Here is a 13,496-nt window from a genome sequence, read left to right as displayed (position 1 = left end):
TTTTTGAAGTATAATTGACCTACAACAGTATGTTATATCTTGTGTGTATATTTAATATGAGAAACTGACAAAGTATAATAAATGAGTATAATAAAACACATTCATACACAGGCCCCAGGTATATCTTTTAATGGAAATGATTAAATATAATAAATTATTAAGTATTATCTAGTTGATTTTCTATGGAGTCTCCTCAACAAATATTTTTATAAAGTGTCCTTTATAAATTAAATCAGCAAATACTTACCATATATTGTAACAGCAATTTTCTATCAACACTTCATCAACAAAGTTTTCAAGAAAATATTTTAGATTAAAATGCTCTATATAATTCTATTAAATGAAAGAAAATAGAATATTTCTGTATTATAATATTTCTAAATGAATCTAACATAAGTCAATTTTATTGATCTGCTCTTAGATCTTTGTATTAAAATGGGGAATATATAATATCATGTTTATTTTCTCTAAGTTATAAAAATTACAGTGTTTCTAATGCACACCAGATATGTGCAAAATCCCTTTCTTTTCTGTTATAAAATCTGTTTTGTAGCACTAGGGAGGCTACTTTCATTTACATGTTAATTGAAAAGAAAATAGTGAGAAAATGTTAGCAAGATGATAAAAAGAAGCCTATTTATCCCACCTAAACTTCGGTGTCACTTACTCATTCCTGTTAGATAGAAAAATAACAAGACTATCCAATTAATTACTCATATAGATTGCAATTTTGCAGCTATCTCCTGGCAAAAATGAGAAATCTATTAATCAATGAAAATGGAATGAATCATAAGCTTCCCTTCCCCCTACACACAGCTTTAATTTTTGTCTGATATGGGCTGGGGTTTTTGCGTAGATTTGAAGATGAAGAAGCTCATTTATTTAGACAGATTTCATTCCTAAAATGTTCCATTAGTCTCTGTTGTTATGAAATCAAACTACTCTGTATAAAATCCTGTTTAGTTTTCAAGATGACAGCCTTGCTATCCCTAAAGAATGGCTAGAATGGTGTGATATGTTTATAACTCCCTTGTTTTCAGTATAATTGAGAAAATACTATTTATAAAGAGAGGGAGCTGTATTACTTCATATATTTAATCATACTGAAAAATATCTGGTGAAAATTATAGTAATATTTCCTATTCAATCAACTACATGTATGTGAGTAAAATAGCTAAATGTTTAGCTAAACAAAAAAAACCCTACCTATCCATCTTATTTTTGTGGGAAAATATAATATGTATAAGGACATATGTATTTCAGGTTGATTGTCTTCTAAACTCCTGCAAATTTTTTTCTTTATCTTTGGGATAACTTGATCTAATGTCTCTCATTCAAACCTGCAGAGGATTCTGTGCTTGATAATAATTATAATTTCAATTCTTTATCAAAATAATTAAATGACATATATATGACTAATTCTATTACAAAAAAAATAATCACTGGATTTAGAAAGGGGACAAACAAGGAAATACCAAATCATTCCCTAGTATAAAGGGTAATATTTTTAACTTAAGCAAACTCTATCAAAAAGCAAATTGAGCAACAGATAAATACTAGTTGTCATGAGATAAAATATAAATAGTAGTTTTAAATGGATATCTTTATACTTTCATAAAATCTATTAACACTACATCTATAAACAGATTTTTGAGGCTTCCATTAAGCCAATTAGAAACATCCCCACAAACCATGCCTCTGAACTCTGAAGAGTTTTGTAATTTAACAGTAAGAAAAGGAAGAAAATGTAAAGTCAGTCACCACTCATTTCATCCTATATCTTGGAAAAATTGTTTTACTGTGCCAAAACTGGAAGAAAAAGTGTCTCAGCTCTTCTTAATACTATTAACTCCTGAAGAGAGTCTCTGAGAAATCCATCACCTCATGCGCCCAACTCCTTCACCTCCATCATCTATCCATGAAGATCTCAATGGAATTTCCCTTGCTGCAAGCCCTCTGCCCACTTCAGTCCCACTAACTCTCTGCTATTTCTATGGTACCTCAAAGCTTAAAATAATTTGTCTCCTGGCCCAGCACTGGTAAGCCTGTGAGGCTAAGATCTGTATGCATAAAGCCATAGTAAACCAACTTTTATCTGGAATCTTGCTTTATCCTTGAGCTTTATCCTGTAATTGGGATAATATCATCCGTTTCAAATGCACAAGTGTTTTTAGAAGAAATTACTCCTTCATGTTTGGTCTGTGGAACAGTATAAAGGTTCTAATCTCTGATACCACAATATAATTATCATTTGTCCATTAATTTATCCATCTGTCCATTATTTTGACAATATTTATTGAACATCTACTGAGTGTTAGGTAATATTCTTGGTGCAGGGACTAAGTCATTCCACAAAACAGATAAAGTTCTTGACATCCTGGGTCTCACATTCAGGTGGAGTAAGAAATAAACAAATAAATCATGTGTACTCTATAGTTATGTGATGCCTGGTAAGAGGGACAGGGCATCTTGGGTAAGTCTGACTATTTTATAGAGAGTGATCAGGCAGAGCCTCTGTGACAAAGTCACAATAGTTCAGATCACAGAAAGAAGTGTCAGAGTGAGCATCTTCCACATGGAGGCATGGGGAGGTTTCAGGGAGAGGAAAAAGCAAGTGCAGAGGACTTGAAATAGGAACATCCTTGGTGTGTTTGGTGCCCATAAAGGAAGTAAATAGTACTAGAAGAGAATAAACTACAGAGATGAAGGTTGAAAATGAAGTTAGAGAACCATATATGTGGTGGGGAGATTACATGTAGCTCTATAGACCACTGGAGATGTTACAGGGTTGGCGTGCGTTGTATCAAATAGCTCCGATCCAGGAGGTCAACAGAAGACGCAGACCAGCAATCTCGGTCCTTGTGATAGCAAGCAAAGAATTGCAGACTACCACTTCGGGCTTAAGCGCAAAGCAAAGTTTATTAAAGCATGGTTACACTCTCAGAGGGAGAGCGGGCTGTTTCTGTTAAGTGAAACTAGCCCTCCTGTACAGGCTTAAGGGCATTTATAAGAAATGTTCATCGAGGAGGTGGGGTGCGATCATGGGTGAGCGACAGGGGATCATTATTCGATTGACAGTCCAGAGTTATGTAACAAGTTCATTATTGTGCATGCCCTTACCCTTGATTCACTAAGAAAAGGCCACGGGCGGGGGGAGGGGAAAAACCACATGCAGATTTTATTATAGTAATGGTATAATGAGTTTGGGTTTACTATAGGTTATACGCCTGTGTAGTCTGGGCATGGGCAGCCTGGGAAAGTTTCCTCATGTCACTCTACTCCCTCTTTATCAGGATAAGTTGCCTAGCACCCGACCATAGTTTCGCCTATATGGAGACTGCATGTTGGAAGCAGGGAGAACACTTAAGAGAATACTGAAATAGTCCAAGTGACATAGATTAGATTGTGCTACAGTGCAGGGCATGATTTGATTGTATATGTGTTTATGTGTGTGTGTGTGTGTAAATTTTAAGGAAAAAACGTATTGGCTATTAACATGACTTGGATGTGGGGTGAAAGAAAAAGAGAGAGTCAAAGATTGTTCTACTTGTGACCTTGATAAAAGGTTTCTTTGAACTGGTAGGTATGAAAGTCTGATTAGAGTGAATTTAGGAAATAATTGGAGGTAAAGAAATGGAGTCAGTGCGTAAGGCTATATTTAGGAGTTTGGTTTCAAGAAAGAAGGAAAAATGAGATAGTTACTGAAGGGGAATGTGAGGTCAAGACAATATATTTTTTGTTTTGTAAATAAGAGATGTTATAGAATCTTTTGCTATTATATGTATAGAATTTGTTCTAAGAATGATACACTAGAGAAACAAAATGATGGATGAGGAAGGGTAAACTACCTGGAGCACTACCTTTGTTATGCAAGAAGGGATGAGATCTAGTTTACAAAGGAGGTTGGTTTTAGAAAGGAGTATAAGAGTTCACCCCATCCTAACAGTAGTTAAAACAATCTAGATGAAAGCAAAATTTACTTATTCATGAGTAGAAGGAATGTGTGGAATATCTCTTTTGATTGATTCTATTTTCACTAAGAAATGTCAGCATGTTTATCTATTGATAACTTGCGGATGGAAGTAGTTCTTGAGTTTGAAAAGACGAAGAATTTGGAGAAACAAAACTAGGAAACTAGGAGAGTAGAGTAAAAAATGTAAAATGGTTAAATTGGTTCTCATGACTTTTAATTGGCTGTTTTTTAGGTTCATCAGAATGGAATTTAGATTGAATATGAGACTATTTTTCCTGAAGAAGATAAGAGTTTATTTTTCCTTAATTTGTATCAGTAATAGCCTAGAGAGAGAGAAAGAGTTTTCTTCACTTTGCCACCATTCTTACGTTGTATTATCTTAAGACTTGATTTAAGCAAAATAATTATTTCCCCCAACAGATTTTGCATACAGAGCTAATTTTTCTAATCTCATTGATGCAAGGTTAATCCCATGACTTTTCTTTTTACTTTTATATAGTAAAAATATCTAATTATACTTAGTTCAAAATACATTTATTTTAATGATTAAAATATCTGCCTATATGTAATGATTAATTTTATGTGTCAACTTGGCTAGGCCATGATATATAGATATTTGGTCAAATGCCAGTCTAGATTTTTCTCTGAAAGTATTATTTTTAGATAAGATTAACATTTAAGCCAGTAGACTTTGAGTAGAGCAGACTACCCTTCATCATGTGTGTGGGTCTTGTAAAACAAAGAACGTTGCTTGCCATCAAGTCATTAGCCATTGTAGTTCCTGCCATACAGTATGCCCTGAAAGGAATTCAAGATGAAGTGTTCTGTGTTTTGCATATAGGGACCCCTAAATAGTTCAGATAGTTCAGATTCAAATTCCAAAAAAGAATTTCAATGACCTCAGATTCTTGTATCTTCCAATACATAAAAAGCACTAAAATGATTGACTTGAGGTATCTGTTCATTGTGATTAGAAGTAATATTTTTATGCTTGACTACATATATGACCCAGCCAAAAAATTCATATGTATATACTAGCCCCTCCCTATCTTTTCAGAGCAGTTCCTCAGAGCTATCTGAGAGGCTTCTCCCAGGCTATAGTCCTCAGTAAGGTCCCCAAATAAAACTGAAGCTCACAGTTCATGTGGTGCGTTGTTTTCAGTTGACAGCCTAATCCAATCAGTTGAAGGCTTTAATGCAAAAGAGACTGAGCTCCCTAAAGGAAAAGGGAATTCTACCAGCTGATTGCCTTTGGACTCATACTGCAAGTCTTCCCTGGATCTCTAGTCTGCTAGCTTTGCCTGAAGATTTTGGATTTGGCAGCCTCTACAATCACATGAGCCAATTTCTTAAAATCTCTCTCTCTATATCTATCTCTGTATCTATCAACCTATCTGTATCTATCTATCCATCTATCTACATATACACACATATACACACACATGCACATCCTATTGTTCTGTTTCTCTGGAGAAACCTGACTAATAATATACTATATAATAGGCAAACTCTGAATCATATTTCTGAATCATATTTCAAGTTCAACTTATATTCTCCTTCTGACCTAGCCTGCTCTAACAGGACACCTGAAGTGAGTACAATTGATTTTATTTCTAATTTTCCCTAGTCTTATGCTTCTTTTCCTCACAATCTCTCCAACTTGCTAAACATGGTTTATGAGCATTCCAGTGTTGTAGCAGTAGCCAGGTCAGGTCTAGTTGACTAGTACTATCATGATCTATCACTGACATCCTCTAAGTTTAGTGGGTAACCAAACTATCTCTTGTGGAAAGCTTTGTGGACTTTTCAGAGACTGTTCTCTACTGGGGATCCCTCATCTGTATTTCACTTAAGAGAAGTCGTACTTGCACCATATGGCTACTTAAAATCCCTCCTGTAACTCTTCTGAGAGGGTCCACGCCTCCTCAAGGTAGTCAGTTGAGAAAGATTTAAAAATATCTGGTCTCCATCCCCAGTTTTAGTCCCTGAGAGAAAGATCTCATAATTTTGTGCCCCAACAAACTCTGGGAGGATTCCTCATGAAGATACCTCTCCTGGTTCTGTCCTTCACAAAGTCTTCATGAAACTACCCCTCCTGGCTCTGTAAGCAGACTGCAGGGGACAAATATCAAAATTTGTTTGGTCTTTCATAAAGCCACTTGACTGAACCTGACTTGAGAGAGAAAATAATTCAATTCCTTTCTTCATTGTGAGACAAGAGAATATATTACAGAGCTGTGATATTTACCAAAGAAATTCTAATCTCCAATTTCTTGAGATCTTAATTTAAATCACTTTATATCCACAATCTGAATCAGCCACTAGTGCTACAAAATATAGTTGTTAAATCTAAGTGAAGCAAAATGCTTTCGCTCAATAGTTTCTGTTTTCCTCTGTATCTCAGAACCATAAATTCTAATGATATAATATGTAGTTCTAAACATAAGTATTTACATGATCTTTTCTATTCCAAAAAAGGATACTAATTATAAGGCATTGTTGTTGGGATTGTTTTGTTTTTTGTGTTGATTTCTTTCTTAAAGTTTGCTCATTCCTGGTATAGAATTAATCTCCTTTATTCTTTTAAGATTTAATCATATATTTCCATCAAACAGTTGGAACAAAAGTACATGAACACATAATGAATAAACTTACATAATTTAACAATTGTGTGAGGATCCTGACAGTTTATGCTAATAACCTGAAGTTTGGCTGAACCCAAATGAGTGAGTTCCTGGCCACTCAAATAAGAGAATAAAATGTGAAGAAGTTCACAGGCGAATTCTATCAAACATTTAGAGAAGAGCTAACACCTATCCTTCTCAAACTCTTACAAAATACAGCAGAGGGAGGAAAACTCCCAAACTCATTCTACGAGGCCACCATCACCCTGATACCAAAACCAGACAAAGATGTCACAAAGAAAGAAAACTACAGGCCAGTTTCACTGATGAACATGGATGCAAAAATCCTGAACAAAATACTAGCAAACAGCATCCAACAGCACATTAAAAGGATCATACACTATGATCAAGTGGGGTTTATCCCAGGAATGTAAGGATTCTTCAATATACGCAAGTCAATCAATGTGATATATGCTATTAACAAATTGAAGGAGAAAAACCATATGCTCATCTCTAGAGATGCAGAGAAAGCTTTTGACAAAATTCAACACCCATTTATGATAAAAACCCTGCAGAAAGTAGGCATAGAAGGAACTTTTCTCAACATAATAAAGGTAATATATGACAAACTCACAGCCAACATCGTCATCAATGGTGAAAAACTGAAACCATTTCCAGTAAGATCAGGGACAATACAAGGTTGCCCACTGTCACCGCTATTATTCAACATAGTTTTGGAAGTTTTAGCCACAGCAATCAGAGAAGAAAAAGAAATAAAAGGAATCCAAATTGGAAAAGAAGAAGTAAAGCTGTCACTGTTTGCAGATGACATGATACTGTACATAGAGAATCATAAAGATGCTACCAGAAAACTACTAGAGCTAGTCAATGAATTTGGTAATGTAGCAGGATACAAAATTAATGCACAGAAATCTCTTGCATTCTTATACACTAATGATGAAAAATCTGAAAGTGAAATTAAGAAAACACTTAAATTTACCATTGCAACGGAAGGAATAAAATATCTAGGAATAAACCTACCTAAGGAGACTAAATACCTGTATGCAGAAAATTATAAGACACTGATGAAAGAAATTTAAGATGATATAAATAGATGGAGAGATATACCATGTTCTTGGATTGGAAGAATCAACATTGTGAAAATGACTCTACTACCCAAAGCAATCTACAGATTCAATGCAATCCCTATCAAACTACCACTGACATTTTTCACAGAACTAGCACAAAAATTTTCACAATTTGTATGGTACACAAAAGACCCCAAATAGCCAAAGCAATCTTGAGAACAAAAAACAGAGCTGGAGGAATCAGGTTGCCAGACTTCAGACTATACTACAAAGCTACAGTAATCAAGACACTGGAACAGAAACAGAAATATATATCAATGGAACAGGATAGAAAGCCGAGAGATAAACCCACGCACACGGTCACCTCATCTTTGATAAAGGAGGCAAGAATATCCAGTGGAGAAAAGACAGCCTCTTCAATAAGTGGTGCTGGGAAAACTGGACAGCTACATGTAAAAGAATGAAATTAGAACACTCCCTAACACCATACACAAAAATAAACTCAAAATGGATTAAAGACCTAAATGTAAGGCCAGACACCATCAAACCCTTAGAGGAAAACATAGGCAGAACACTCTATGACATAAATCACAGCAAGATCCTTTTTCAGCCACCTCTTCGAGAAATGGAAATAAAAACAAAAATAAACAAATGGGACCTAATGAAACTCAAAAGCTTTTGCACAGCAAAGCAAACCATAAACAAGACAAAAAGCCCTCAGAATGGGAGAAAATATTTGCAAACAAAGCAACTGACAAAGGATTAATCTCCAAAATTTACCAGCAGCTCATGCAGCTCAATATCAATAAAACAAATAACCCAATCCAAAAATGGGCAGAAGACCTAAATAGACATTTCTCCAAAGAAGATATACAGATTGCCAGCAAACACATAAAAGAATGCTTAACATCATTAATCATTAGAGAAATGCAAATCAAAACTACAATGAGGTATCATCTCACACCAGTCAGAATGGCCATCATCAAAAATTGTACAAAAAATAAATGCTGGAGAGGGTGTGGAGAAAAGGGATCCCTCTTGCACTATTGTTGGGAATGTAAATTGATACAGCCACTATGGAGAACAGTATGGAGGTTCATTAAAATACTAAAAATAGAACTGCTATATGACCTGGCAATCCCACTACTGGGCACATACACTGAGAAAACCATAATTCAAAAAGAGTCATGTACCACCATGTTCATTGCAGCTCTATTTACAGTAGCCAGGACATGGAAGCAACCTAAGTGTCCATCAACAGATGAATGGATAAAGAAGATGTGGCACATATATACAATGGAATATTACTCAGCCATAAAAAGGGACGAAACTGAGTTATTTGTAGTGAGGTGGATGGACCTAGAGACTGTCATTCAGAGTGAAGTAAGTCAGAAGAGAAAAACAAATACCGTATGCTAACACACATATGTGGAATCTAAAAAAAAGAAAAAATGGTCATGAAGAACCTAGGGGCAATACGGGAATAAAGATGCAGACCTACTAGAGAATGGACTTGAGGATACGCGGAAGTGTAAGGGTAAGCTGGGACAAAGTGAGAGAGTGGCATGGACATATATACACTACCAAACGTAAAATAGATAGCTACTGGGAAGCAGCCGCATAGCACAGGGAGATCAGCTCAGTGCTTTGTGACCACGTAGAGGCGTGGGATAGGGAGGGTGGACGGAGACGCTAGAGGGAGGAGATATGGGGATATATGTTATGTATAGCTGATTCACTTTGTTATAAAGCAGAAACTAACATACCATTTTAAAACAATTATACTCCAATAAAGATGTTAAAAAAAAAGTGAAGAAGTTTACATATACAAATGGTTTTACTCATTAACTAAAAAATACGGATGACTTTCTGTTGAAATCTAAAATGAGTATTTTGTTTGTTGAGTATTATAATATATTTTTCCTTTCTATGTTTAACTAATCTACAACAAAGGAGGCAAGAATACACAATGGAGAAAAGAGAGTATCTTCAGTAAGCGGTGCTGGGAAAACTGGACAGCTACATGTAAAAAATTAAAATTAGAACACTAACACCATGCACAAAAATAAACTTGAAATGGACCAAAGACCTAAATATAAGACCAGACATTATAAACTCTTAGAGAAAAACTCAGGCAGAACACTCTTTGACATAAATCACAGCATTATCTTTTTTGATCCACCTCCTAGAGTAATGAAAATAAAAACAAAAATGAACAAATGGGACCTAAATAAATTTAAAAGCTTCTGCATAACAAAGGAAATCATAAACAAAATGAAAAGACAACCCACAGAATGGGAGAAAATATTTGCAAACAAAGTGACCAACAAGGGATAAATTTCCAAAATATACAAATAGCTCATGCAGCTGTATGTCAAAAAAACCAAGCAACCCAACCTATAAACGGACAGAAGATCTAAATGGACATTTCTCCAAAGAAGACATACAGATAACTAAAAAGCACATGAAAAATGTTCAGCATCACTAATTATCTGAGAAATGCAAATCAAAACTACAATGAGGTATTCACACCGGTCAGAATGGCCATCATCAAAAAGTCTACAAAGAATAAATGCTGGAGAGGGTGTGGAGCAAAGGGAGCCCTCCTACATTGTTGGTGGGACTGAAAATTGGTACAACCATCAGGGAGAACAGTATGGAGGTTCCTTAAAACAGTAAAAATTGAACTGCTATATGATCCAGCAATCCCACTCCTGGGAATATATCCAGAGAAAACCATAATTAGAAAAGATATATGAACCTCAGTATTCATAGCAGCACTATTTAAAATAGCCAAGACACCGTCCTCAGGCCGACCATGGTGGACGTTTTGAGCGCAGTTGATCCGTAGCCTGTGCGCCCTGCACCACCTCCTGTGGAAGCTTGAGCCGGCTGTGTAGCTTTCTCCCTTTGTCTCATAACGATGTCAACCAATGAGAATGCTAATTCACCATCTGCCTGCCTTAACAGATTCAAGAACAAGGGGAAAGACAGTCCAGAAATGAGGTGGCGCCGAATAGAAGTTAATGTGGAGCTCAGGAAAGCTAAGAAGGGTGACCAGATGCTGAAAAGGAGAAATGTCAGCTCTTTTCCAGATGATGCTGCTTTCCACTGCAGGAAAACTGCAACAACCAGGGCACTGTAAATTGGTCTGTTGATGACATTGTCAAAGGCATAAATAGCAACAATTTGGAAAGCCAGCTCCAAGCTACTCAAGGTGCTAGGAAACTGATTTCCAGGGAAAAACAGCCCCCTATAGTCAGCATAATCCGGGCTGGTTTGATTCCAAAATTTGTGTCCTTCTTGGGCAGAGCTGATTGTAGTCCCATTCAGTTTGAATCTGCTTGGGCCCTCACTAACATTGCTTCTGCGACATCAGAACAGACCAAGGCTGTGGTAGGTGGAGGTGTTATCCCAGCATTCATTTCCCTGTTGGCATCTCCCCACGCTCACATCAGTGAACAAGCTGTATGGGCTCTAGGAAACATTGCAGGTGATGGCTTGGTCTTCCAAGACTTGGTTATCAAGCACGGTGCAGTTGACCCACTGTTGGCACTTTTGGCTGTTCTTGACTTGTCATCTTTAGCATGTGGTTACTTACGTAATCTTACCTGGACACTTTCAAATCTTTGTCGCAACAAGAATCCTGCACCCCCCCTTAGATGTTGTTGAGCAAATTCTTCCTACTTTAGTTCATCTCCTGCATCACGATTATCCAGAAGTTTTAGCTGGTGCCTGCTGGGCTATTTCCTACCTTACCAAATGAATGGATTGAAATGGTTGTGAAAACTGGGGTTGTACCCCAACTTGTGAAGCTTTCAGGAGCTACTGAATTGCCAATTATGACTCTCGTGCTAAGAGCCATAGGGAATATTGTCACTGGGACAGATGAACAGACTCAGGTTGTAATAGATGCAGGAGTACTTGCCATCTTTCCCAGCCTGCTAACAAACTCCAAAACTAATATTCAGAAGGAAGCTACGTGGACAATGTCAAACATCATGGCTGGCCACCAGGACCAGATACATCAAGTTGTAAATCATGGATTAGTCCCATTCCTTGTTGGTGTTCTCTCTAAGGCCGACTTTAGGACACAAAAGGAAGCTGTATGGGCTGTGACCAACTATACAAGCGGTGGAACAGTTGAGCAGATCGTATACCTTGTTCATTGTGGCATAATAGAACCGTTGATGAACCTCCTAACTGCAAAAGACACTAAAATTATTCTGGTTATTCTGGATGCCATCTCAAATATCTCTCAGACTGCTGAGAAACTAGGTGAAACTGAGAAACTTAGTATAAGGATTGAAGAATGTGGAGGTTGGACAAAATTGAAGCTCTACAAAACCATGAAAATGAGTCTGTGTACAAAGCTTCATTAAACTTGATTGAGAAGTATTTCTCTGTGGAGGAAGAGGAAGATCAAAATGTTGTGCCAGAAACTACCTCTGAAGGGTATACATTCCAAGTTCAGGATGGCACTGCTGGGACCTTCAACTTTTAGATTGTACATCTGAGGCATAAAGTTGTTTGTTGTGTACTATGTCTGGTAGAAGTTTCTCTTACTGTTTCTCTACTAACAACTCTTTACATGTGGTTTGTTATTGTAGCACTTTTTACAAAGAAACTATACTTGAACAGTTCCAAACTGTACATACTGTATGAAGCTTCTCCTCTCAATGGGTTTCTTATTTCTATGTGGAATTTCATATCTTGCAGTGTCCTGTGAATAAAGATTAAATTCCACTCTTTTCTTTAAAGAAAATAAAAAATAAAATAGCCAAGACATGGAAGCAACATTAATGTCCATCGACAGATGAATGGATTAAGAGGATGCGGTACATATATACAATGGAAATTACTCAGCCATATAAAAAATGAAATAATGTCATTTGCAGGAACATGGACGGACCTAGAGATTATCATACTATGTGAAGTAAGTCAGACAGAGAAAGACAAATATCATATGATATTGCTTATATGTGGAATCTAAAAAAATGATACAAATGCACTTATTTACAAAACAGAAACAGAGTTGCAAATGTAGAAAACAAACTTATGGTTACTAGGGTGGGAAGAAGGGGAGGGATAAACTGGGAGATTGGGATTGACATATACACACTACTATATATAGCACAGGGAACTCTACTCAGTACTTTGTAATGACCTATATGGGAAAAGAGTCTAAAAATGAATGGATATATGTATATGTTTAACTGATTCACTTTGCTGTATAGCACAAACAAACACAACATTGTAAATCAACTATATTCCAATAAAATTAAAAATTTAAGAAAAATTTGAAAGGAATTTATAATGGGATTTTTGGTATCTCCATTCACTGAAACATTTTCTTATTTCTGTGCTGAATTTTTTTTTTTTTTTTTTTGCTGTATGCGGGCCTCTCACTGTTGTGGCCTCTCCCGTTGCCAAAGGAGCACAGGCTCCGGACGCGCAGGCTCAGCGGCCATGGCTCACGGGCCCAGCCACTCCGCGGTATGTGGGATCTTCCCGGACCGGGGCACAAACCCGTGTCCCCTGCATTGGCAGGTGGATTCTCAACCACCGCGCCACCAGGGAAGCCCCCAATTTTTTATTGGTTTCTTTGGTTTTGTAATATTGAGCTGCATGAGCTGTTTATATATTTTGGAGATTAATCCTTTGTTGATTCATTTGCAAATATTTTCTCCCATTCTGAGGGTTGTGTTTTCATTTTGTTTATAGTTTCCTTTGCTGTGCAAAAGATTTTAAGTTTAATTAGTTCCCATTTGTTTATTTTTGCTTTTATTTCCATTACTCTAGGAGGTGGAT

General features: G+C 36.6%; 1 pseudogene; it reads left to right on the top strand.

Annotated features, from left to right (window-relative positions):
• The first annotated feature begins 7,378 nt into the window (after positions 1 to 7,378).
• Positions 7,379 to 13,247, top strand: LOC149749166 (importin subunit alpha-1 pseudogene; annotated as a pseudogene).
• Positions 13,248 to 13,496: the final 249 nt, after the last annotated feature.

Source organism: Delphinapterus leucas, chromosome 5 (genome assembly GCF_059928025.1).
Source record: "Delphinapterus leucas isolate spDelLeu-1000000601 "Yukka" chromosome 5, BTC_Dleu_Yukka2, whole genome shotgun sequence".
Taxonomy (NCBI): domain Eukaryota; kingdom Metazoa; phylum Chordata; class Mammalia; order Artiodactyla; family Monodontidae; genus Delphinapterus; species Delphinapterus leucas.
This window is presented reverse-complemented; position numbering and strand designations above follow the sequence as displayed.